Source organism: Sus scrofa, chromosome 6 (genome assembly GCF_054392235.1).
Source record: "Sus scrofa isolate SSC_HxYL_T2T_F1_AM1 chromosome 6, Sscrofa_HxYL_maternal_Yorkshire_Landrace_v2.0, whole genome shotgun sequence".
Lineage (NCBI taxonomy): Eukaryota > Metazoa > Chordata > Mammalia > Artiodactyla > Suidae > Sus > Sus scrofa.
The window spans coordinates 153696203-153721153 of NC_139388.1; the positions used below are offsets into that span (position 1 = coordinate 153696203).

A 24951-nucleotide genomic window follows, 5' to 3' on the forward strand; every position below is an offset into this window, starting at 1 on the left:
CTATGACAGTTCCTGCAACACACATGCTGAACTCTATTTTCACTTTTTGCCTTTTTCCTTAAAAGCGAAAATCCTCTTTGGATTTCTTTTGGTCAACAAATACAGGTACTAATGCAGGTCTTTTGTGAGAGCAAAGTGGAGTAAAGCAGATTCTGGAAAAGTGGGGGATACCTCTAGTTCCGTCTAGTCTTTTTTCTAGGTATATATTCTTCACAAAAAGACTTACACTATATGTGTTTTGTATCTTGCTTTATAAAAACGTGACATTTCTAATAGCTACGTGATATTCTATTACATAAAAGTCTCATAATTTGTTACACCTTTTTCTTATTTTTTGGACCTTTGGATTGTTTCTAACAGTTTTTAGAATATGTAATGCTGTAATGAAGATCTATATAAATAAATCTTTTCTGAGACTATTTCCTAAAGGCAAATTTCTAAAATGGAAACCATTGGTGAAAAGGTATGATGTTTTTGTTTGCGTTTGCTTTTTTCTATGAAAAATTTCAACAGAACAGAAAAATAGAAAGAGTATAACAAACTCTTATTTTTAATCACATAGGTTTTATAGTTGTTAACATTTTGCCATATTTGCTTCATATATATATTTGCTTCACATGCACACACACACACACATATACACACACTTTTTTTTTTTTTTTGTCTTTTTGCCATTTCTTGGGCTGCTCCCGCAGCATATGGAGGTTCCCAGGCTAGGGGTTGAATCGGAGCTGTAGCCACCAGCCTATGCCAGAGCCACAGCAATGCGGGATCCGAGCCGATCTGCAAACTATACCACAGCTCACGGCCACACCAGATTGTTAACCCACTGAGCAAGGGCAGGGATGGAACCCGCAACCTCATGGTTCTTAAGTCGGATTCGTTAACCACTGTGCCACGATGGGAACTCCACATTTTTTTTTTTTTTTGACTAAATCCACAGCATGTAGAAGTTCCCTGGCCAGGGATCAAACCTGAGACACAGCAGTGACAACACTGGATCCTTAACCTGTTGCACCACCAGGGAACTCCTGCTTCATCTGTTTTTTAAAATAGTTTTTAGCAATCTCTAACAGATAAGGAATTTTACTTTAATTTAATTTAATTTAATTTTTTTGCTTTTTAGGGCCACACCCATGGCATATGGAGGTTCCCAGGCTAGGAGTCGAATAGGAGCTACAGCTGCCAGCCCACACCACAGCCACAGCAATGCAGGATCCAAGCCACATCTGCAACCTACACCATAGCTCTTGACAACGCCAGATCTTTTAATCCACTGAGTGAGGCCAGGGATCAAACCTGCAACCTCATGATTTCTAGTCAGATTCGTTTCTGCTGCACCATGATGGGAACGCCCGGATAAGGAATTTTAAAGGACTGTTTAAAAATCATAACCATTCGTGACAGCATGAATGGACTTGGATGGTCTTATGTTAAGTGAACTAAGTCCTCCAGAGAAAGACAAATACTGTATGATATCACTTATATATGAAATCTAAAAAATACAACAAACTGGTGAATATAATAAAAAACTCATGGGTATCAGTGGGGAGAGGGAAGTGGGGACAGTATAGGGATAGGGGATTAAGAGGTACAAACTATTATGTATGAAATAAGCCAAAAGGATATATTGTACAACACAATGAGTATAGCCAATATCTATAAATAAACTATAAATGAAGTGTAATCTTTATATTGTGAATCACTATATTGTACCTGTATAACTTTCATAATATTATACATCAAGTATACTTCAATAAAAATTATAACCATATTATAATGTTCACACACAAACAAATAACAATTCTTTACTGTCATTTTGACTTTTCCTAATTGTTTCAAAACATCCTTTTCCAATTGATGTGATTGAAATAGTGTTCAAATAAGATCCACTTATAGATTTGGTTGTTTTGTCTTTTAAATCTCTTAACTTTTCCTACCTTTCCTTTTATTTTTTTTTCTCTCATGTCACTTATTTGTTGAAGAAATGGAGAGCTGGCCACATAGGATTTCCCACACTCAGTATTATCTGTTGGCTTTCTTTTAGTTATTTTATACATTCTTCAATCCATTATGTTTTCTTAGCTTCAGAGCAGTGGTTCTCCAGCTAGTGTGCATCAGAGTCACAGAGAGGGCTTGATAAAGCACAATTTGCAGACCCCACCCCCAGATCAGTAAATCTGGGTGGGCTTGAGAATTAGAATTTCTAACATGTTTTCAGAAGCTTCTGATGCTGATGGTCCAAAGACCATACTTTGAAAACCACTGCTTTTGAGGGAAGATTAGATCCCTTTAAAAGAATGGTTAGAACTTTTAAAAAATACACATATTCAATAGTGTACAGCAGTGTGACCGTAATTAATAATATTATATTGTATCCTTGAAGTTGCTAAGGGAGTACATCCTTAAAGTTCTCATTACAAGAAAAAAAAATTGCAGAGTTCCTGTCGTGGCACAGTGGTTAACGAATCCGACTAGGAACCATGAGGTTTCGGGTTCGGTCCCTGCCCTTGCTCAGTGGGTTAAGGATCCGGCGTTGCCGTGAGCTGTGGTGTAGGCGGCAGTCGCGGCTTGGATCCTGCATTGCTGTGGCTCTGGCATAGGTCGGCAGCAACAGCGCCGATTCAACCCCTAGCCTGGGAACCTCCATATGCCGTGGGAGCGGCCCAAGAAATGGCAAAAAGACAAAAAAAAAAAAAATTTTTTTTTTTTATGGCCGCACCTGCAGCATATGGAAATTCCTGGGCCAGGGACTGAATCCAAGCCCCAGCTGCAACCTATGCTGCAACTATGGCAAAGGCAGATCCTTTAACCCACTGTGCCACAGTGGGAATTCCATTCCCTTCAGTTTTGTACTTTGAAAAATTTCAATCTTACGGAAAAGTTGAAATGTGTTGGAATACATTTTTGGCTTTTGGCCTTTGCTTTTGCTTTCAGAAGGGCACTAATGTGGAAAAGTACGAGTTTGTTTATTTTACCACATCCTGCCCCAAAGTGAGTATTAACATTGAAATAAATCTTGATTCATTTGATGAATAGGAAAAAAAAACATTTTTTATTGTTATTTCTAGTCAAAATTATTGGGTTACTGGTAAGGTTTTAATTTAAAATACTTTAGAAGCCGTTTCTTAGCCGTGGCTCTACAAATCGTTCATCTCCTTTATCCATTTTTCTATTAGATCTTTAGTGTTTTTTTCAAAATCAATATCTATGGGCTCATTACGTATTAAAGGTAATTGCTCTTTCTTATGTTTGTAATAGATAGTTTTTCCAGGTTATTGATTTTATTTTCCTCCAGATTATTATTTAAGTTTTTTAAAATTTAAGTTTAACTGATACAACATTATAATAAATAGTAAATCGACTGTACTTCACTTTTAAAAAAGGTATAAATTTAAGTTTATTTGTCATCCAATGTTTTGACCTGTTTCTTGGGGATCTCTTCTATTACTCTGGAGAATCCTTCCTAATCTGAGATAACGTTTGTTCACTTAAATTTTTCTTCTAGTTTTTGTTTATCTATTTATTGTGTGTTTATTGCTATAGCTAACTGTGGCATCCAAATGGAATTTATTTGTGTGTTCTAGGAGGATTCTTATTTTGGGTGGCCACCTTGCAGAGGACCATAGAATTTTGGGTGAGCCCCTCAATGCCTGGATTTACTGTTGGAGAGACTGTGCAGTCTACATTAGATAATTTACTGTGAAGCGTGGAAACATTTGAAAAGGTAATGCAGACAATACACAGAAGAATCACTTGTCACAAGTAATTGTAGGCAGTCAAAAAGAGCTGGGAGAGTGTATGAATCATGACGTAAAAACTGGGAAGGGCAGGCATTTGAGTCCAGTCAGTGGCTATTATTGAGCAAGCTGGCCCTCAAATGAGATACAAATTTCATAGCAAGAGAAGCAAGTCTGGAGAACAAATCATTCTGGTTTGTGTCCCAGTTTTTGTAATATAGGACATTTTTCATCAGTCTTTGCTTTATCATTTTTTTGCATGCTTTTTGTTTCATCTCTTATCCTTAACTCTTGGTGTTACTGAATCATGATATTCATAGGTATGAAAAATTTGACTTCAATTTACATGAACTGCTGGGATGTAAACAAAGCTGCAATATGACACCAGCCAAAATAAACAGCTGCCATATTGGGGTTCAGTGTGACTTGAAAAGCTTGTATAGTTGTCAAACATCTGAAGTCTTCATTCTAACTGACAAAATAAAGATTCAACTTCAATTAATAAAAGTGCTTTAATCATCTTGTGGGCCCTGGGAAAAATGTTGAAAGGTCTCTTTCCCAAGATCTTTGCACTCAGAGAGAGAGCATCCACACTTTTGTGGATTCTTGGCACTGGGAAAACCACTTAGGATCTAAGTAGGTCTCTATTATGAATACCCCTACTTCCCAAATAAATATCAAGTTTGCCAAAGGAAAGAAGTAATAACATAATTCATTAAGCAACTCTTGAGATGCAACTCCTGAATATATTTTACTTTATTTAATTGCTACTAAATTCCACAATATAATCATTATTCTTCACATTTTATTGAGATGGAGTTTCAGAGACATTGAATAATTTATCTAAAGCCATATGGCCATTTATGTGGATAAATTGGAATTGAAACTGAGATATGTGCAAGCCCAAAGTATGTGCTTTCTCTTCCACTCCTTTCCATGTTTAAACTTTCCTCTATAGCCAAACACCAAAACTGAAATATCTACACATACCAGGCAGAGAAGGTAGAACAGGACATTTAGGGACTAGGATGAACTGTGGAAGCTCATGCCTTGTTTAGAGGGAAGCTGTCAATCAATTTCAACCAGTGGTTGCCGTGGAAAATGTAGGTATAGTGTTATTAAATATTCTGACTTAAAAGTAAATAAGTAAATAAATAAATAACTATTCTGACTTTTCAAAAGAAGCCAGAACCCTGCACTTTGATTTGAAATCTGTGAATGTTCAAATATTGGCAATTTATTAAAATATGTTTTAGTTGTGTGCACCATATAAAACATATCTGTTGGTTGTATTTAATCTCTGCCTTATACTTTAACTAATTAGACTTCTGCATACAACAAGGGATTGGAACAGCACTGTCCATTATAAATAAAATGCCATCCACTTATGTAAATTTAAACTTAACTTGTAGCCACATTTAAGAAATTAAAAAGGGTGAAATTAATTTAATAACCTATTAAAACATACAAAATATTATTTTAACATATAAAGAACACAAAAATTATTAGTGAGATATTATACTTGTAGCATATTTCAATTTGGACTAGCCTTATTTCCAACGCCCTTAGCCACCAGCTGCCACTATTGAGCAGTGTATGAGTAGAATATACCAATTTCTCCCAGGTAAGACGTGTTTATTCAGAACTTTCTTCTCCACCAGGAAACCATGCCTGACCCCGGCTGTTCTCAGACTTTGTCAAAAGGAGAATTTCCCATTCTTTCAGCTGTGACAGACTTGATTGTTAAGACAAATTGGTGAGTAAATTTACTGTAGTATCTTAGGGACTTTTGCATCGAGTAATTTATTAGCAAACATGAAATTTGCTCAATAAATATCAAGTAACAAAAGTATAAAGGATATCAGCTTTTCAAACTGATAATTAATATTCCGAAGGATAGAACTAAAGTGTTTATAAATTAAACCTAATGAGTAGTTTATTGGAATTGTCAATTTGCTGTTGGGATATGGTAATTTCATTTATGGAGCATTTGGATATAAAATTTATAGGGGTTTGGAATGGAGGTCAGTGTGAAGATTAAAGATGACATTCTTAGGGAGTTCCCTGGTGGCCTAGCAATTAAGGATTTAGTATTGTCACTGCTGTCGCTCAGGTTTGATCCCTGGCCCAGGAACTTCCACATGCTGCAGGGATGATTAAAAAAAAGTGGTATTCTTCGAGAACTCTGAATATAGGGATGGCTATTTCTAATCAGTATGGCATGTAACGGGTGCCTTAGCTCAGGTGGCCTTAGCAAAATACCACAGACTAGATGGCTTAATAATAGAAATTTATTTTCTCAGAGTTCTGGAGGCTGGGAAGTCCAAGAGCAAGGTGTGACCATTTTGCTTTCTGTTGAGGACTTTCTTCCTGGCCTGCAGGTGCTATCTTCTCCCTGTGTCCTCCAGTGGAGGAGAAAGCAAACTCTCTGGCATCTCTTCTTAAAAAATCTCTAATCCTATGAGATTAAGGATCTACCATTATGACCTTACTTAACCTTAATCACTTTTGTAAAAGTCTTATTTCCAAATATGTTTCCATTGGGGGTTCCATTGGGGTGAGTGGACACAATTCAGTCCATAGCAGCAGGTCTCAGAGACAGATTAAATTAAGAGTTGCCTTTCCTTTCTTTTCTTTTCTTTTCTTTTCTTTTTCTTTTTTAGGGCTGTACCCGTGTCATATGGAAGCTCTAATCAGAGATGTAGCTGCTGGCCTACACCACAGCCACAGCAACATAGGATGCGAGCTGCATCTGTAACCCACACCACAGCTCAGGGCAACCCCAGATCCTTAACCCACTGAGCAAGGCCAGGGATCGAACCTGTGTCCTTATGAATACTTGTTGGATTTGTTTCCTCTGAGCCAGGATGGGAACTCCCAGAGCCAACATTTTTAAGGGTACGTTAAATTCATCTAGCTCTAGAGATGGGGGCAAGTGGCTTATGTGCACAATAATCCTGAGAAGGAGCTTTGCCTATTTTGAAGGTTCACAGTGTCAAGTTTTTCTTAGGCCCATCATTTAGGAGGTGGTCAAAGCAGCAGTTGAACCTGTATTTGCTGGTTCCACCACTCTAGTTACCTTGAGAGGAATGATCGAGATTGGAGATTGTGGCAAGACTGTATTTCACATACTTAAAAAAATTTTTTTTTATTAAAGTATAGTTGATTTACAATGTTGTGTCAATTTCTCTTGTACAGCGAATGACCCAGTCCTACATATATATACATTCTTTTTCTCACATTATCTTCCATCATGTTCTATCCCAAGAGACTGGATATCATTCCCTGTGCTATACAGTCAGACCTCTGTTCTAAATGTAATACTTTGCATCTACTAACCCCAAACTCCCAGTCCCTCCCACTCCCTTCCCCTCCCCCTTGGCAACCACAAATCTGTTCTCCATGTCTGTGAGTCTGTTTCTGTGTACAGACGTTTTCTGAAGTGGCTCTTTGCAAGCCATGTCTTTTAAAAGCTGTATAAACTTCTCTCCTAGACAAGAAAGGGACTGTGGTGGAGCCACAGAGGACCCAGAGACAGTTAGTTTGGAATCGAAGAAGCCTGTGGAATTGGATGCTTCATGAGAAAAGGCAGGGCAGGGATGACAACTGGCTTGGAAGCATGAAGCCCCCTCCAAGTAAGCCAGCTGGAGTAGAAATATGAGACTGAGAGATTTCCTGAGGCAGCAAGTCCCCTGTTACAGGCCCTTTGTGGCTTTCACTGTGGGTGGGAAGGGAGTAGTTAAGGTCTCAGAGCCAGATTGTCCACCTGTCACCCCCTATCACCGTTTCATTTGGTTAACACCTCGCCCCTCAGGGGGCCTGTGGTGAAGGCCACCCTGGCCACATCCTTTGTAAAGTTCTGCTCGACTCTGCAACATCCGTTTTCATGGATCTTAATCCACTTGGGGTCTACATCAGCCGTCTTCTAGGTGATTGATGATGCTGGTATGCAGCATTAATGAAGGAGTGAGTTGTTCATTGGTCGCTGTGCCTCTGTTGTGGGTATTTATGAAAATTCCAGAGCCTGTGTATGCCATTCACGAGAGCTTTGTTCATTCAGTGAGTTTACTGAGCACCTACTCTGTGTCAGATTCTGCCTCAGGGACTGGAGTTATATCAGGGAACAAAACAGATCCCTGCCACCGAGGAGCTCACTTGGAGTTGAGTAGGGATGGGGAATCAGTAATAAAATATATATAATAAGTAAGTAAGTGATTTAGTATGTTTAAAGGGGAGAAGTGTATAAAAAAGAAAAAGTCAAGCAGTGTGAGGGAGATGAGGTGGGTTGCAACTTGAAGAGGGTGGTCATTAGATTAAAAATTGCTTATTGGGAGTTCCCGTCGTGGCACAGTGGTTAACGAATGCCTTGAGCTGTGGTGTATGTCACAGACGCGGCTCGGATCTGGTGTTGCTGTGGCTCTGGTGTAGGCCGGCAGCAAAAGCTTTGATTCGATCCCTACCCTGGGAACCTGCATATGCCGTGGCTCCAGCCCTAGAAAAGATGAAAAAGACCAAAAAAAAAAAAAATATTGCTTATTGGAAATAGCAATTAGAAAAGGTGGAATTAGAAAAAATAGAGCAAGGAACAGGGATGGGGAGAGTTGGATTGAAATCTCTGAGTGCTCATTAGAATTAGACTTACTCATATTAATATGACTTTCACAAAATATTATTTTCATTAAGTATATTATAAAATAAAAACTCACAGATTTATCTTCTGTTTCTCTTCTTTCTTTTCTTGTCACATCTCCATTTCCCCTCCTTTCCCCCCTTCCTTTGTTTCTTCTTTCCACCTTCTATTTTCTTGAAATAAAAAAAATCAGAAGCTGTGATGCTTGCCCTATAGAAACTTACAATTCAAAGAATAAAGAAGGCCTCCACAAAGCCATGTGAGAGCAATTTGCTGATGATAAAGTGAATAAGCTATAGTTATTTAAAATGACTGATAGATGAATGGTTAAAACAAGTGGAATTACTCAGGCAACATTTGGCGGGAGGAGGCAGGTTCATTTTGATCTGGGATGAAGGAACTAAAGATAGAAAGAAGGGCAAGCATCCTGAGAAGTTATATGGGCAAGTACTTGGAGGCAGAATCAAGCAAGATATGTTCAAGGATCTGTAGAGCTATTTATTGACTTGGATGAAGGGGACAGATTTAGCTGGATGAATAATCTTGGAGAAATAGTGGAGTGGGAGAGTATAACTTAAGTGTAGATTAAGGATGTAGAGTGCTGGGAGTTAGAATTTTATAAATACTGTATTGAAAGGGCTGAGAAAATAGAACTTGAAACTCTCTGAATCTTAGTTAAGCCACTGAACCATGTTGAGTAAAGAAATGACCTCTTCAACTTACTAAAAATCAGAAAGTACTGACTGTTCCCAGACTTCTGATCTTTTATTATATAAATTAGAATATATTCAAATATATATATATATATATATAGAGAGAGAGAGAGAGAGAGAGAGAGAGAGACAAAAGAGACAGAGACAGAGAGAGACAGACAGACACAGTGAGACATGGAGAGAGATAAGGAGAGAGATACAGAGAGAGAGAGACAGAGAGAGAGGCTATTCATAAATACAGTTTTCTTTGGGAACAACCAGTTCTATGTCCTCTCCTTATTTACAGCATCACTCTGTTGTCTGTTGACTTTCTCTCTTTGGTAGGGTCCTTCTTAGTTTGATGTTTCTTTTATATTCAGCTGACTATAATATCTTTATTTTATTTTATTTTATTTTTTTCTTTTTAGAGCCACACCCGCAGCATATGGAGGTTCCCAGGCTAGGGGTTGAATTGGAGCTGCAGCTGCTGGCCGACACCACAGCCACAAAACGCCAGATCCGACTGAGCCTTGTCTGCAACCTACACCACAGCTCATGGCAATACCAGATCCTTAACCCATTGAACGAGGCCAAGGATGGAACCTGCATCCTCCTGGATACTAGTCAGACTCGTTTCCTCTGAGCCGTGAAAGGAACTCCAACTGTACTACTTTTAAAGTGGCACAGCGGAAAAGAATCTGATTAGGAACAATGAGGTCACGGGTTCAATCCCTAGCCTCACTCAGTGGGTTAAGGATCTGGTGTTGCCCTGACCTGTGGTGTAGGTTGCAGACGTGGCTTGGATCTCACGTTGCTGTGGCTGTGGTGTAGGCTGGCAGCAACAGCTCCAATTCGACCCCTAGCCTGGGAACCTTCATATGCCATGGATGGGGCCCTAAAAAGACTAAAGACAAATAAAATAAAATAAAAAAAGTAAAGTTAAAGAGAAAGTTCAGGTTGAGATGTATCTTTCAAAGAACTGAAACAGAGGTTAGAATGGAGCTCCCTTAACCTCCACCTAAATATCCCTTTTAGCAATGCGGTAATAGAGTTCTTTATGCTTCAGCTCCTGCTTATGTTGGTCTTTATGTTTCTGCCCATTCGTTTCGTGCAGCTTCAGAGGTGACTTTTCAATGGGCCGTCTGAACAGTTTACCACACATCCCGCCACTGAGCACTTTTCATGTGCCGCTTCCCAAGAGGGGAATTCTTTCTTCTTGGCTACATGATCCAAGCTTATTTTTCTCTAGATACATCTTAAAATATCTTATTTGTGGGTGTTCTCAATTTTTATTTCTTTCTTGTTTTCAGGGCTGTTTCTGTTGTGGGTGTGCTATTGCCATGGTGCTTATGACAATGATAGAAAGGTAAAAATTCTCAGCCGATCCTTTGAGTTTACTTACTGTTTCATTCTCTTACTGCTGACTTGTAGTCTTTCTGGTTGATAATGAAATGGGACAGGAATAATGTGGAGGAAAAATAAAATCCAAAGAAAACCTCACTTAACCCGTTATTTCCAAAGCACATCCAAGTAATATATGGCATGTGTGTATTAAAAATTATCCTGATATAGAAGGATGGTTCCTTGGGATCCCTTAAACTTTTTCAGGAGATGTACAATGTCAAAACGATTTTCATACTAATACTAAGATACTATTTGCTTTCTTTACTCTGTTGGCATTTGCAAAATTGTGTAAATGCATTACCCCATGGTGGATAAAACTGTTGATGTCTTAACATGAATCAAAGTAGTGGCACCAAAATATGCCACTACTGTATCATTGTATTTATCATGGCCATCAAAAAACAATGCCAATTTCTTAAGAATGCCTTGATGAAGTGATAAACATGATTAATTTTATGAAATCTAAACCCTTGAGTACACACATATTCAATCTTCTATGCAACAGAATGGTAACTACTCATAAAGCACTTCTGATGCACACAGAAACATGATGGTTGGAAAAACACTTCTGTGAGTGAGGAGCCACTTTTTTTCATGGAACACTATTTTTACATGAAAGAACAACTGACAGGCAAGCTACATTTATTCAAACATTTGGCAGACATTTTCTCCAAAATGAATGAAGTGAGCCTGTCACTTCAAGGAAAAACAACTGACAGTATTTGTTGCCAATGATAAAATTTGAACTTTCATGTGAAAATTAGAATTTTGGAAGATTTGTGTCTGGCCTGTGAACTTGTCAGCTTCCTAAAACCTAAAGACATTTCCAGTGAGATGGGGGGCTATTAATGAAAGCGATTTTTTTTCATTTCGTGTAATGAAATGTGTCAATGTTTCAGAGATCTGCATAACTCAGTGAACTAATACTTTGCAAATGACCAGTGCATGATGTTATAATATCATATGTGAATAAGAGATCCACTCAAAGCACAAGATAGATCAGTGTATTTTAATGCAGCAAAGAATGAAGAGTTTATTGGTTATCATTTCAGATTCCACATCTCCATGAGCCTAGCTACTACATGTCAAATTGGTAGAGTATCAGAGAAAAATATCCATAGTTACCTGAAAAGACTACTAAAATACTCCTCTCTTTTCCAAATACATTTCTGTGTGAGGCTAGATGTTCTTTGTATACCTATATCAAAACAACATACAGCAACAGACAGGCTAGATGTTAAAGAGATTTATATACATGGAAAACAATGTCACTCTTCTCACTATCTTGGAGAAAATGTAGTTTTTCCCATAAAAATGTATTATTTATTATTAACATGTAATTTATGTAATAGGTTATAAGGTTTATTATTTATATTTATAAATTAGGAAAGAAACATTAAAAAATTCTCAGTGTTAAGCTTTGAATATCATCAATATCTGTGTGGGTCCTATTGTACAGCACAGGGAACTATATCCAATTTCTTGGGCTAGACCACGAAGGAAGATAATATAAGAAAAGGAATATGTATATGTATGACTGAGTCACTTTGCCATACAGCAGAAATTGGCATAATGTTGTAAATCAACTATGCTTTAATAAATATTAAAAGAAAAAACACAAAAAATAATTGTATAATCCACATAAACAAAAGCTCTTTGGAATTCTCAGAAATTTTTAAGAGAATAAAAGGATCCTGAAACCAAAAAATTTGAGGATCACTGCTCTGGACATTGCATGAAGCATTTCATATACATAATTTTGCTTAATCTTCATCATCATTCTTAGTGCTTTATATACTACTACTATTTCCATTTTACATTTGGGGAATATGAGTCTGAGAAAGTTTAATAATAATAAAAATGTATTTATTATTATAATAATTATAATAAATAATAATATTTGATCTTGTCCAAGATCAAATAGGGAGTAAAAGAGAGATACAAACTCAGGGAGTAAGTGCAACAAACAGTTTTTTTTTTTTTTTTTTGGCCGTGCCTGCATCCTGTGGAAGTTCCCAGGCCAGGATCAAACCCATGTCACTGTTGTAACCAGAGCCACAGCAGTGATGACCTCAGGTCCTCAACCCACTGAGCTACCAGGGAACTCCAATAATTGTTCTGGAGGGGGGGAAATAGGGGAAGGTTTTCCAAAGGGCAAATTTGAACTGAGGGATGAATCAACAGAAAAAGGAGGGAAAGGAGTTCTAGGCAGAAGACATAGCATGAATGAAGGTTTTGTGAGTCAATGGCTGGGGCAGGGGTTCGAGCCTTCTTTGTGCCATGAATCCCTTTGGCAGTGTGGTGAAACTTCCTTGGTCTTTCTGGGAGTAATGTTTTTAAATGAACAAACCAAAAGACATATGATTACAATGGAAGTCAACTGTACATTATATATGTATGCAACTTCAAAATATTTAAAAAAACAGAATTTGTGGCATAGTATTATATATGGTTTTTGTTTTTTTGTTTTTCTTCTCTAGGGACGCACCCATGGCATATGGAGGTTCCCAGGCTAGGGGTCTAATCGGAGCTGTAGCCACCAGCCTATACCACAGCCATAGCAACGCGGGATCCGAGCCACATCTGGGACCTACACCACAGCTCACGGCAACTCCAGATCCTTAACCCACTGAGCGAGACCAGGGATCGAACCCACAACCTCATTGTTCCTAGTTGGATTCATTAACCCCTGAGCCACGATGGGAACTCCTTAAATATGTTTCTTTATTGGTGCATTAAATAACAATTAAATAACATTAAATAATAAGATTTAGTGGTGAAAAGTATTGATAAACATAAATGATATTTCTGCAATGGCCATAAAAAAAAAGTTTTGTTGCCTGCATATGTAATGGAAGGAAATACAATTTTCCAGTCAGAGGAAATATATAAATTTGTTCTGTCCAAGGTCACATATTCAGAGGTCTTTGGACTTCATGCAAAGTACACCTGTTCTTGGGTAAGTTTCATGTCCTTTTATTTATGTTTCCAGTCCTGGGATAGGCGGGCGCTAGTGAGCAATGGACAAGTAGTAGCAGCAGTCACAGTTGCAGTAGTAAAACTAGTGGCAACGGTAATAGCAGCAGCGGTAATAGGAGTAATGGCCATTGAGTGCTCACTATATGCCAAGAGCTCTTCCAAGTGCTTTGCCTGTAACAACCAGAAATCGGGCAGCTCTTAATTAGGAATAAAAAAAAGCTGGAGAATCCACGGACTGAGTGAATAATCTAAAGAACGAACAAATTAATTCATAATGTTACTATTTTAGATGTTCCTTAACTGTATAGAACAGAAGTAGAAGAGTCTGGCTCTATTTGAGTTCAGATATTAGAATCAGATCTAAGATTCCATCACTTTTTTTTAAAGATGTAAGTGTTGAAATGTTGAATTACAGCTTTGTGGCTCATGTGAATACGTACTTTTTAATAGTATTCATAAGAATATAGGATATAGTATAGCATAGCTAAATTATTCTACAGCCTGCATGAAATATGTATAAAATTATAAATTTTGGGGGAAAGTTATTAACCTGGTTAAACTGAATTTTACAGTATTTTTGTACTTTAAGAACTCCAACTTTTTATTATATACTTTTTAATTCTAGCTCAACTAATCATTCATTTCTCAGAATTATAGAGGTGCTTTTTCAGTATCACCAGTTTAGCACTGAAATATTCTCAGTTCACTCGTGTATCTTTTTTCCTCCCAACAATTGCATTATAAACCCTCTGAGGGTAAAGAATAGATCTAACTTATGTTTTTTGTCCCTCACAACACCTGGGAGTGTGAGTGAGCATTTTGGTAGATGAATTACTTATAGAATAGTGTATAAGTCCATTTCGAATCAAGCTTCCATGTTCAACATTGTTCTAAGTTTTCTAGGCGATTCTGTTCCTTTCATATTATTAATGCCATGAGATTTGCTGCTTTTGTATCTATTTACATGGTAACCTTGAACTATCTCTGCCATCATAGGTGAAAATTGTTCAAGAAATGTGTATTCTTCCCTAATTGAAACCACAAGCAGAAATGATTAAAGATAAATATTTGCAATGATCCCAAGTCTGGATAGCATACTGTTTCCTGGGTATGTAGATTCTTCTGCAGTTTAAAATCCTTCATTCCATCAGTAAACATATATGGAATGTCTTCTATGGACTAGTATAGAGGGTTTCAGGTGCAGAGAGAAGCCAAGGTGGGGACGAGCTTTACAAGTTATTGTGCTGAATCTTAGTGTGCATGGAAAGGAGTGGTAGGTAAAAACTAGGAAGTCAGGAAAGGGACAAAGAAGACGGGGGTTGTGAGGTAAAGAGAGAAGACATCTCTACCCCTCGACTCCAGCCTGAGACGGTTAGGACTGGCTTGGCACTTTATGACAGTAAATGGGCATAAGGGCAGAGAGGGAACTAGGAATTGCTGTCCTTGGAAATTCTGCCTAATGGCCAGATATCAGGGCATTTATCCAACTCACTATGAGCTCTGAAAGAGAATTAGTATAAAGGGGGCAAGAGACTTGTTATCTTCTGATTTCATAACCTATTAAATAAAGTCAGAGCACATATACATATATTTCTGCTTGACAGAGAAGCAGCTCCAATATGGAATAAACTTGATGAAAGAGAGTACTTTAAAAAATCATATTACTAAATATTAGCAGGCAGCATTTACTGAGCATCTACTATATGCCACTCTTGATGTTGTGTATTTATTTATGTATTTATTTATTTATTTTTATGACCACAGTGGAAGTTCCTGGGCCAGGATGGAATATGAGCTGTAGCTGCAGCAATGTTGAGTCCTTTAACCCACTGCCCTGGGCCAGGGATCGAACCTGTGCCTCCTCAACAACTGGAGTAGCCGCGGTCGGATTCTTAACCCACTGCACCACAGCGGGAACGCTATGAAAGGCTTTTAACTATCATTTCTCCTCATCCTCCTTATGATCATTGACAACTAACATTTATTGAATACTTTATGTCAGACCCTGTTCAAAGAGTTTTATATGTATTAACTCATCTAATTCTAACTCTATGTTGTAAGTGCTATCATTTTCCTCATTTTATAGATGTTGAAACTGAGGTACAGAAAAGTCAAGTAACTTGCCCAACCTCACACAGCTTGTAAGGAACAGAGATCTGATGTCATAGAAGTACCACAATGCCACTGTATTAATTAAAGGGGGTAATGTGTGTAATATGCCAAGTGTCTATCACATGGTAGATACATTTTTGTCCACCTCATCTTCCTCTTTGACCCCTCATTAACTTTCTATAATGACTTTTTTTTTAACTCACACAGAGAACCGACGCAATGTTCACCTTGCTTTTATTTTTAGTTTTTCTCATCATCATTCTTAGGCTTTCAGTAAAGATGCTTATATGTCTTGAAGCATAAGAAAAGAAGAAAATTTCCTTTTCTAAAAAAAACATAAATACTTCATTCATTTACTTACCTTAAATAGTTTAGTGGCTAAAAAAAAGTGCAGCTACAAAGAGTCCTGGAAGACAAGGGAAAGGAGCAAACACTGATTGAAATCTTCGTTTCCAGAGTTCCCGTCGTGGCGCAGTGGTTAATGAATCCGACTAGGAACCATGAGGTTGCGGGTTCGATCCCTGGCCTTCCTCCTTGGGTTAAGGATCCGGCGTTGCCGTGAGCTGTGGTGTAGGTTGCAGACGCGGCTCGGATCCCGCGTTGCTGTGGCTCTGGCGTAGGCTGGTGGCTACAGCTCCGATTGGACCCCTAGCCTGGGAACCTCCATAGGCCGCGGGAGCGGCCCAAGAAATAGCAAAAAGACAAAAAAAAAAAAAAAAAAAGAAATCTTCGTTTCCAAGTGCTGTGCTAGAAACTTTCGGTACGGTTGCCCGCTCATTCCTCATAGCAACCCTTGCAAGTAGTTATTATTATCCCTATGATGGGTAGGATTCTGAAGCTAAGAGCATTCAGGCAGCTTCCTTGTTAGGGAGGGGTGGAGCCCAAGATCCCTATTCCATACGATGCTGTCGCCTTCCTCAAAGACTCGGGAATTGTGTCTTTGGGATACTTGATCCCAAGAAGTTTCTAGCTTGGGAGTTCAGCTAAGAAAGGGATGACGCTAAATAATGTACTAAGGCTGGATTTCACTGGCGGAATCACCCTTTTATTCCAAACAACTTCCTGAACAAAACAGCTGTCTCCTCCTGAGTCCTTGATGGCAGAGTTAAGCAGCATTTGCCTGAATGCTAATCCTTAGATTATGCTTCTCTTAATCATTTTGGCCATAATTAGGCTGAGCTTACAAACTGTCATTCCAGGAATAATGATTGTCTTTAAGAGGCAGAAAGGAAAGCATCAGCATCATTCTTTGCCATCTCACATCCCTGCAGCCACACTCACTGCCTGGGGTGGGTGGCAGAGAGAAAAAGCGCGGCCAGGGGCAGGGCTCTGATTTCATTCCTGCAGGTGAGTGAGTGGTGATAAATGGGCATATAGTAACATTGCTGTGGGCATGGGTCTTGGCTTAAGGTTAGCTTCTGTCTTCATGTTTGCTTCTCTGGCCTGACTCTCTGTTTGAGGCCAAGGATAATAACATTGATATATTCTGCATCCCGCTAGCATAAATTGGTGCTTTGAAAGATTAATAAACACAATGGGAGTTCCCTGGTGGCTCAGCAGGTTAAGGATCTGGCATTGTCACAGCAATGGCTTGGATTGCTGCTGTGGCTCAGGTTCAATCCCTGGCCTGGGCACTTTAGCATACTGTGGGTGTGGCCAAAAAATAAAATGAAATAAATAAACACAGTGATGTTCTCAATTACGTTTGTTTTTCTAAAGTAAATGAAGAGAACTTCCTTCTTCTCAGGAGCTTAATGCATTTTATAAGTGTTACTTCAGTCTTACTTATGTGAGGCAAGGTAAAGTCTTACGTACATGTACGGCTCTGGCCAAGCGCTTTGTGTGAGTCCCGTGATGGGCGCCTGCATTTGTGTTTTCATCATGGCAGCCTTAGTAAACTCGCACAGGGTGCTTAGTGAATACTGTTTGTTGAGCCTCTTCTTCCCACCGCAACTGAAGGTGGGAAATCAGACCTTGCATTGGCCACAGTCAAGGTCAGCTTGCTCCAGACTCATCTCTACCCTTTTTTCCTTCCCTGGCACCCCTGGCAGTTTAAAAAAGAAGCAGAGTGAACAGAGTCAGTCCTTAGCTCAGTCCCTACCAATTCTATAAGCGACTGAGTTCTCAGAGACGGTAAATTCTAAGATTTGTGGCATTTTTGAGACTTAGCTCTCTAAATCTATAATTACTGTCTGCAATTCCTAGTCTCTCTATCTGATAATTTGCTGCCTTCCTGGATGGTCTGTGCCTAATGCTCACTTTGCTTTGTTACCATCCATGCCCCAGTGTGTCAGGGAATCTGAAGCAATTTTTTTTTCAGTCATTTTGTGGGTGTAGATACTGAGACCAACACAGGTTGATTTCACGCTGACAGGGTTATATAGGGCGTCACCCCTTCCATGCTCTCAGGATAACTGACTCACGTAGCATGGGATGTCTCCTTTCTCAAGCATTATTTGGGGTGTGAAGAAAATAGAAACATACAAAAAAATCCCTGTCTTCAAGGAACTCATGGTCAAGAGGAACATGAGTCTGTACCACGAATAACTGCAGGATAGTAGAAGTGCTAATGGGAGCTCTGTGAAGGGAGCGGCTAGTTCTGCCTGCAAGATACAGGGAAGCTAAACAGAGGAGGTGACAGCTGAGGGATGAGGAGTTACTATTTCGTTGGGGCATCCCCTTGGTGTATAAGTAGCATTTTGGCTCAACCCCAGTTCGTCTTCCCACAACATGTGAGAAGTTCCAAGGCTAAACGAGAGGTTTCAGTTTGCTGTTTGGGAGGATGAAGTAGTTTGGAACTGTGAAATGAGAACAGCAGTATCTAACCGACAGCACTCGCCTTTTTATGATCCGGTCTCTACTTAACAACTACTCAACCCCTGAAAGCTCCCTGTTGAAGACTGCTCTTCTAGCTTTCAGTCTCCGGAGACAGGCAGGTTGACTTAAGCTTGGCCGAACAAAGCACTTAATGCCATTGGCCACAATAATGACTGGACGTTTGAGCACGGGGCCCAATCAGAGCCAATGAGACAGAGAGAAGTTTTGCTGCAATTTCTGGGAAAGAGACTCAGTTTTTTCTGTTGGACTTTATTCACGAGAAGATGTAAGGTCTGTGGCTGCCTCAGCCATATCACAAGGGGGACAGAAACCACCATGGAGGAGGGCAGTGCTGGGCGAGATAGAAAATCTATCCTGGGGACATGACCTTGGTTCCAGATCAAGCCATGCCAGGAACTAGAACGAGCCTTGCCCTTTTCTACTCTATGAGTAGACGAAGCCCCTTTCTGCTTAGGCAGGTTAGGATTGGATTGTCTGTCTTGAGTCACACACGGTTAAAAGATCTAGAAATGTTTATTCTGAAGAGGAAAACATCCAGGAGGATGAACAGATTCCAAATATTTGAAGGAGGTTGGGTAAGATAATTACTTGAATATTCTTCTCTGTCTCTAAGGGGTGGAACTAGAATCAGTAGGGAGATGTTAGGTGGTCAGATTTCAGATCAATATCAGTAATAACTTTTTAACTTTTAGGGCTCCACCTAAAAGGGTTTAATTCAATGTGTACTTAGAGAAAAGTATGAGATAGTGAGTGGAAAAAACATGCCCCCCCTCCATGTTAAAAGCATCTTTAAATGGTTCAAGTTAAAGTGGTCTGAGTCACTTTTATCACTGTATTGGATTTTAATACCAGAGCTTTCATTTAGCTTTAGAATTCCTCAAAGTCAAAGAGAATATGGCTATTTAATTATTTACTCCTATTCCCTGAACAAACTACAGGCTATGACCCATTGGAGACCATAAAATTAATTTGGGGATTTGGGGCTATCATCCTTTCAATGAAAGAGAAGAATCACATGTAACAAGGGCAAGAGTTGCTTTGTGAAACATTCCACTCCCATACAGAGAGAGAGGCAGTAAGAGTAATAGCCAGAAGCATGGACTTGGGAATTGACCTACAAAGAAAAAAAATTCTAAGTCTGTACTTATTGCCTGTTATGAGAGTTAAATGAGGTGATATAGGTGAAGAATTGATCAAGATCCTGGCACACAGTAAACATTCAATACATTTTAGCCACTTTATTGTTATTATTTTTACTAGATAATTCTTAGAATGTAGAAATTGGCTCCTATGAGACAGAGGTGAATGTCAATCCTTGCTTTCCAGGCCCCAGGTTTTGCAAAACAAGCCGAACCTTTATGATATTTAAGGGAGAAAAAAAAAATTGCCAGATGTTTCCGCATCCTCTGGTAGTGTTGGAAGATGCTGCGTTGTTGATTGCCATCCAAAGCCAATAGCAGGACCATGAAAACAATGCAGCCATTAGTCTGTAAGCCTTCTCGTTCGACAGAGGGCATGTTTATTTATCTTCATATCCCCAGGAACTCCCAGAGTACCTGGAAAATAACTGCTCAACTGCTTGAATGTTCTTAAACATCTCTAATATTTGGTCTGTTAGCTTTTGAGGTTCTTTCCACTCCCTAAACCTCCTCTGTCCTTTGTTTAATCAAGATATCTTTCCTGGTTCCTGGAAGAAGAAAATCTCACTCATTCCCTCCCCCAAGGCCTCACAAACATGCAAGGGACACACACACACACACACACACACCTCACACACATATGTGATACCATATTAATGACTTCACAATCTTCAGGGATATTGGCTGTTTTTAAGCATCTATTATACATCCTTGTCACTGAATCATGATTTCCCACTTTATCTCATTCACAACCCATGGATGAATACCATCTGGTCCTGGTGATTTACTGCACAGAGTCCCCCAAGTTGCTCCATACCTTTCTCCTCAGAGACCTAAGAATCTCTGTCAAGGCCGTTCTCTGCTTTGCCATAAAGTGTGTCCTTGGAACAGGAATTTCCCCATTGTCTTCTCCAATAAATACTGATTCAAAATATTCATTTGGCTGCTCCTCGCCTTCATCATTCCATTTAATATCCTCCTTCTCCTAATGAAAGCTCTTAACATAACAGATATAGTCACCTTACCGAAAGGCCATGGACTCTTTAGTTCTATTATTATTTATCCGGATGCCTCTGCCTGTGTTGCCCGTTCCCTCTTTGACCTCTGTTAGTGCTCGGCTGATGTAGGCTGAGTTCCCACCAGAGTAAGCAGCCCACACAGAAGGTTCATTTAAAAACAGAGCATCTTTATAACAGTTATTGGTTTTTTTTTTTTTTTTTTAGAATAGCAGACAGAAGGTAGTTTATTTGGGGAGGGGAGTAGGAAATTTTATTTATTTATTTATTTACCAATGATTTTTATTTTTTCCATTTTTAGTGTTCTGTCAATTTTCTACTGCACAGCAAGGTGACCCCGTCACACATCCATGTATACATTCTTTTTTCTCCCATTCTCACGCTCCATCATAAGTGACCAGACATAGTTCCCAGTGCCATACAGCAGGATCCCATTGCTTATCCGTTCCAAAGGCAAGAGTTTGCATATTGTTTTTCTACCATAAAATGAGAATATGTTATGCCTAGGAATTTTGGAAAATTTGGAAAGGTAGAGGATTGCACATCTTTCCAAACAAGAACTGATGGTTCCTGTGTCAGGGGTCCAGCTTTTGCACTTCTCTCTGGAACATAACCTATCCGATTTCCTTCTCTCCGGTTCTTTCTTTCTTGCGTGATGTGCTGTGGGGGTGGGGAGGCACCTCTTCTGTCCCTCAGACACAGTTGGAGAGTGTCTTCATTCAGCCTTTATGGAAATGATGTCATAAAGTATGTCCTGCAGGCAGGCCTGGCCCTCGAGGCCTCAGTTACTGGGCGGCGGGAGACACTTACCACCCCAACGACTCACCACGGTCTCTGTTTTCATCTAATTCCACTTCCTCAACAACTGCCAGCACCTCACCAGGTTCTTCCTCTGTTTTGCATCTTATCCCCATTTTGTTACACCTGCCAACAGTTTGCTTTTCTTCCCAAAGACTTTCAGGTCTCTTACACATCAGGGAATTTCAGACCAGTCTCATGGTAACTGACCTCTGACTTGGCCCCAGAACTTTCTATGGTGAACATCCCTTCTCTGGGAGATCAACCTGGGGGTCATTGTGAGCAGAGCGATGGTGACCTTCAACCTGCTTCTTCCCAGCTTCCCCAGGGACACCTTGGTGCAGTCCATGCAAGGACACATGGGCTTTGGAGTCAGACAGTATGAGTCTGAATCATGCCCTTTCACCATTTAGGCTCATAATGAATCTTACTGAGTTTCTTATTACTTATCTGAAAAATGGGGCAATACTACAGTCTACTCCTTTATAACACACTGTTAATTTTAATATTTATTTAACTCAGAAAATATAAGTAGGTATTACTTTGAGGGCTCTTCAGGTATTAATTCATTTATACAACTAGTTACAATCCTGAGAAAGCTTGGGTCATTTGTTCATTTTTATGAATTATATATTCATTTGTAACAAAAGTTTCATGACAAAACAATTGTCTCAGTGGAGGGGGAAAAAGGGGTTTAACTTGTAGTAAATAACCATTTAACTTGTAGTAAATAACCATTTAACTTGTAGTAAATAACCATTATTTAATTTTTTTCCTGTGGGATTTTCAATATTAAAGTTTATGTTAAAAAAGGATAGCTGAGTTTGGGTTTAGTAGATGCAAATTATTACATTTACAAGGGATACGCAGTGAGGTCCTCTGTACAGCACAGGGAACTATATCCAGTTTCTTGGGGAAGATAATATAAGAAATGGAAAATAATATAAGAATGACTAGGTCACTTTGCTGTACAGCGGAAACTGGCACAACATTGTAAATCTACAATAATTTTTTAAAAGTCACTAAAAAAAAGAATCGCTGGGAGTGTTGTAGGAGTGGATAATGCTACTCCCCAACCCACTCCAAAAGATATGCCCAGAACCTATGCATGTGAACTTATTTGGAAATAAGTCCTATTTAGTTATTTGAAACTTATTTTTGCAGTTGGGTTAAGGATCTAAGTAAGAACTCAAATAGTATCCTTGAGGATGCAGGCTCGATCCCTGGCCTCACTCAGTGGGTTAAGGATCTGGTGTTGCTGTGAGCTATGGTATAGGTTGCAGATGCAGCTCAGATCTGGCATTGCTGTGGCTGCTGTAGCTCTGATTCAGCTCCTAGCCTGGGAACTTCCATACGCCACAGGTGAGGCCCTAAAAAGGAAAAATAAAGTATCTGAAGATGAGATCATGCTGGATGAACTGGGTATTTTTATGAGAGGCAGAAAGGAAAAGACATGCAGACACAGAGGAGAAGGCCATGTGAAGACAGAGACAAGCTGAAGTGAGGCAGCCACAGGTCAAGGTGCGCCAAGGACTCTTGACAACCAGCAGCAGCTAGGAACGAAGTAAGAAATAGATTTTCCCTCAGAGCCTCCAGGAGGAACCAATCCTGCCAGCACTTCGATTTTGGATATTTCTGTCTTTAGAACTGTGAGAAAATGAATTTCTATTATTTTACATCACCAAATTTGTGATAATTTTTATGGCAACCCTTGAAAACGTATTTTGTTATTGCAAGCTAAAAATCATAAATTGAGGGATAAGAAACAGAGCAGAAACAGAAGTTGCCAAATTGTGAACAAAACATAAAACCAAGCAAAAACAGTAAGTTTCTAGACCTGTAAAATAAACAGAGGCCTAGCTCATAACTACCAACAGTTAACAAGAGAACTTAAAGCCAAGTAAGTTATACTTGCTGCTCAGACAAAGCTACTGAGCATTGCCCTGCTCCTGGGATACCAGCTTTTTAAGAGGTGAGGTGCTAATTTCCTATTACAATTGTTTTTTATTTTATTTTATTTTGTTTTTTATTTTATTTTATTTATTTATTTTTTGTCTTTTTGCTATTTCTTGGGCCGCTCCCGCGGCATATGGAGGTTCCCAGGCTAGGGGTTGAATCGGAGCTGTAGCCACTGGCCTATGCCAGAGCCACAGCAACGCAGGATCCGAGCCGCGTCTGCAACCTACACCACAGCTCATGGCAACACCGGATCCTTAACCCACTGAGCAAGGGCAGGGATCGAACCGGCAACCTCATGGTTCCTAGTTGGATTCATTAACCACTGCGCCACGAAGGGAACTCCTCCTATTACAATTGTTAATGACCAGTTAAAGTCCACTAACCTATTCCCTGGTCAAGTTATATTTAATAATCAGGTAAAAACATGAGCAGTAGAAGCAACCCCTGCATTTATCCCAATGCTTTATTATGAAGCTCAAAAATGAAAGAATACAAATACTTCTCCTAGCATGTGTACTGGCACCTAAGAAGAGTTTAATGAATGCTCTTTTTTCCCTGTACAAAATAGGTATTCATGGCAGATGCAAAGCAGGTTTTCTACCCAGTCTGTGTTTTGTACTTCTTGGGAATACAAATCTCTCACTCTCTTGAATTAACTTTTTTTGTTTTTGTTTGTTTGTTTGTTTGTTTTTGCCTTTTTGCCTTTTTCTAGGCCTGTACCCGCAGCGTATGGAGGTTCCCAGGCTAGGGGTCTAATCGGAGCTGTAGCTGCCAGCCTATGCCAGAGCCACAGCAACACCAGATCCGAGCCACGTCTTCGACCTACAACACAGCTCACGGCAAAGCCAGATCCTTAACCCACTAAGCAAAGCCAGGGATCGAACCCGCAACCTTGTGGTTCCCAGTCGGATTTGTTTACCACTGAGCCACGATGGGAACTCTTAACTTGTTCTTTTACAACACTGACCACCATGGTGTTTATAATCCAAGCCAACCCTCCTATGTACCTTATAAGAAGAAAGACTGTAATGACTGGGGGATGATGTTATGATATGTTCAGGGTTGATTCTTTAAAATTTTATAAGTTACAGAGTAGTGTATATATCCACTGTCTTCAGGGAATGATGAGAGGAATAGAAGTGGGGAAAAGATGTAATATAGGAGCAAACACTCAATGAGTCTCCTCATGCAATCCTGCCCATTCATTCATCCAACCTCTCAGCCCTCTTAGCTAAACATGTATTGTATGTTCAGAACTTAGAAACAATGCAGGTGAGAATCCTGAGGAACACCTGAGCTAAGACATGTGTGCATTGGGGTTCCCATCGTGGCTCAGTGGTTAACAAATCCGACTAGGAGCCATGAGGTTGTGGGTTCGATCCCTGGCCTCACTCAGCGGGTTAAGGATCCGGCGCTGCCGTGAGGTGTGGTGTAGGTCGCAGATGCAGCTTGGGTCCCGTGTTGCTGTGGCTGTGGTGTAGGCTGGCGGTGGCTACAGCTCTGATTCAACCCCTAGTCTGGGAACCTCCATATGCCGTGGGTGCGGCCCTAGAAGAGACAAAAAAAAAAAAAAAAAAAAAGGACGTGTGCAGCAATTAGTGAATGATTCTGAAATAATAGCAGCAGGTCATGTGAGTTCGTGGA

General features: G+C 39.6%; 1 protein-coding gene across 1 annotated transcript in view; it reads left to right on the top strand.

The window, feature by feature from the left end:
* LOC110261216 (uncharacterized) overlaps positions 1-24951 on the top strand; it is a 236979-nt gene that overhangs the window by 129557 nt on the left and 82471 nt on the right. Inside the window, exons 6-8 of the mRNA XM_084965718.1 lie at positions 3588-3727; positions 5402-5496; positions 10373-10428. The gene's annotated coding sequence lies outside the window, so the exon portion shown is untranslated. The remainder of the gene's footprint in view (positions 1-3587; positions 3728-5401; positions 5497-10372; positions 10429-24951) is intronic.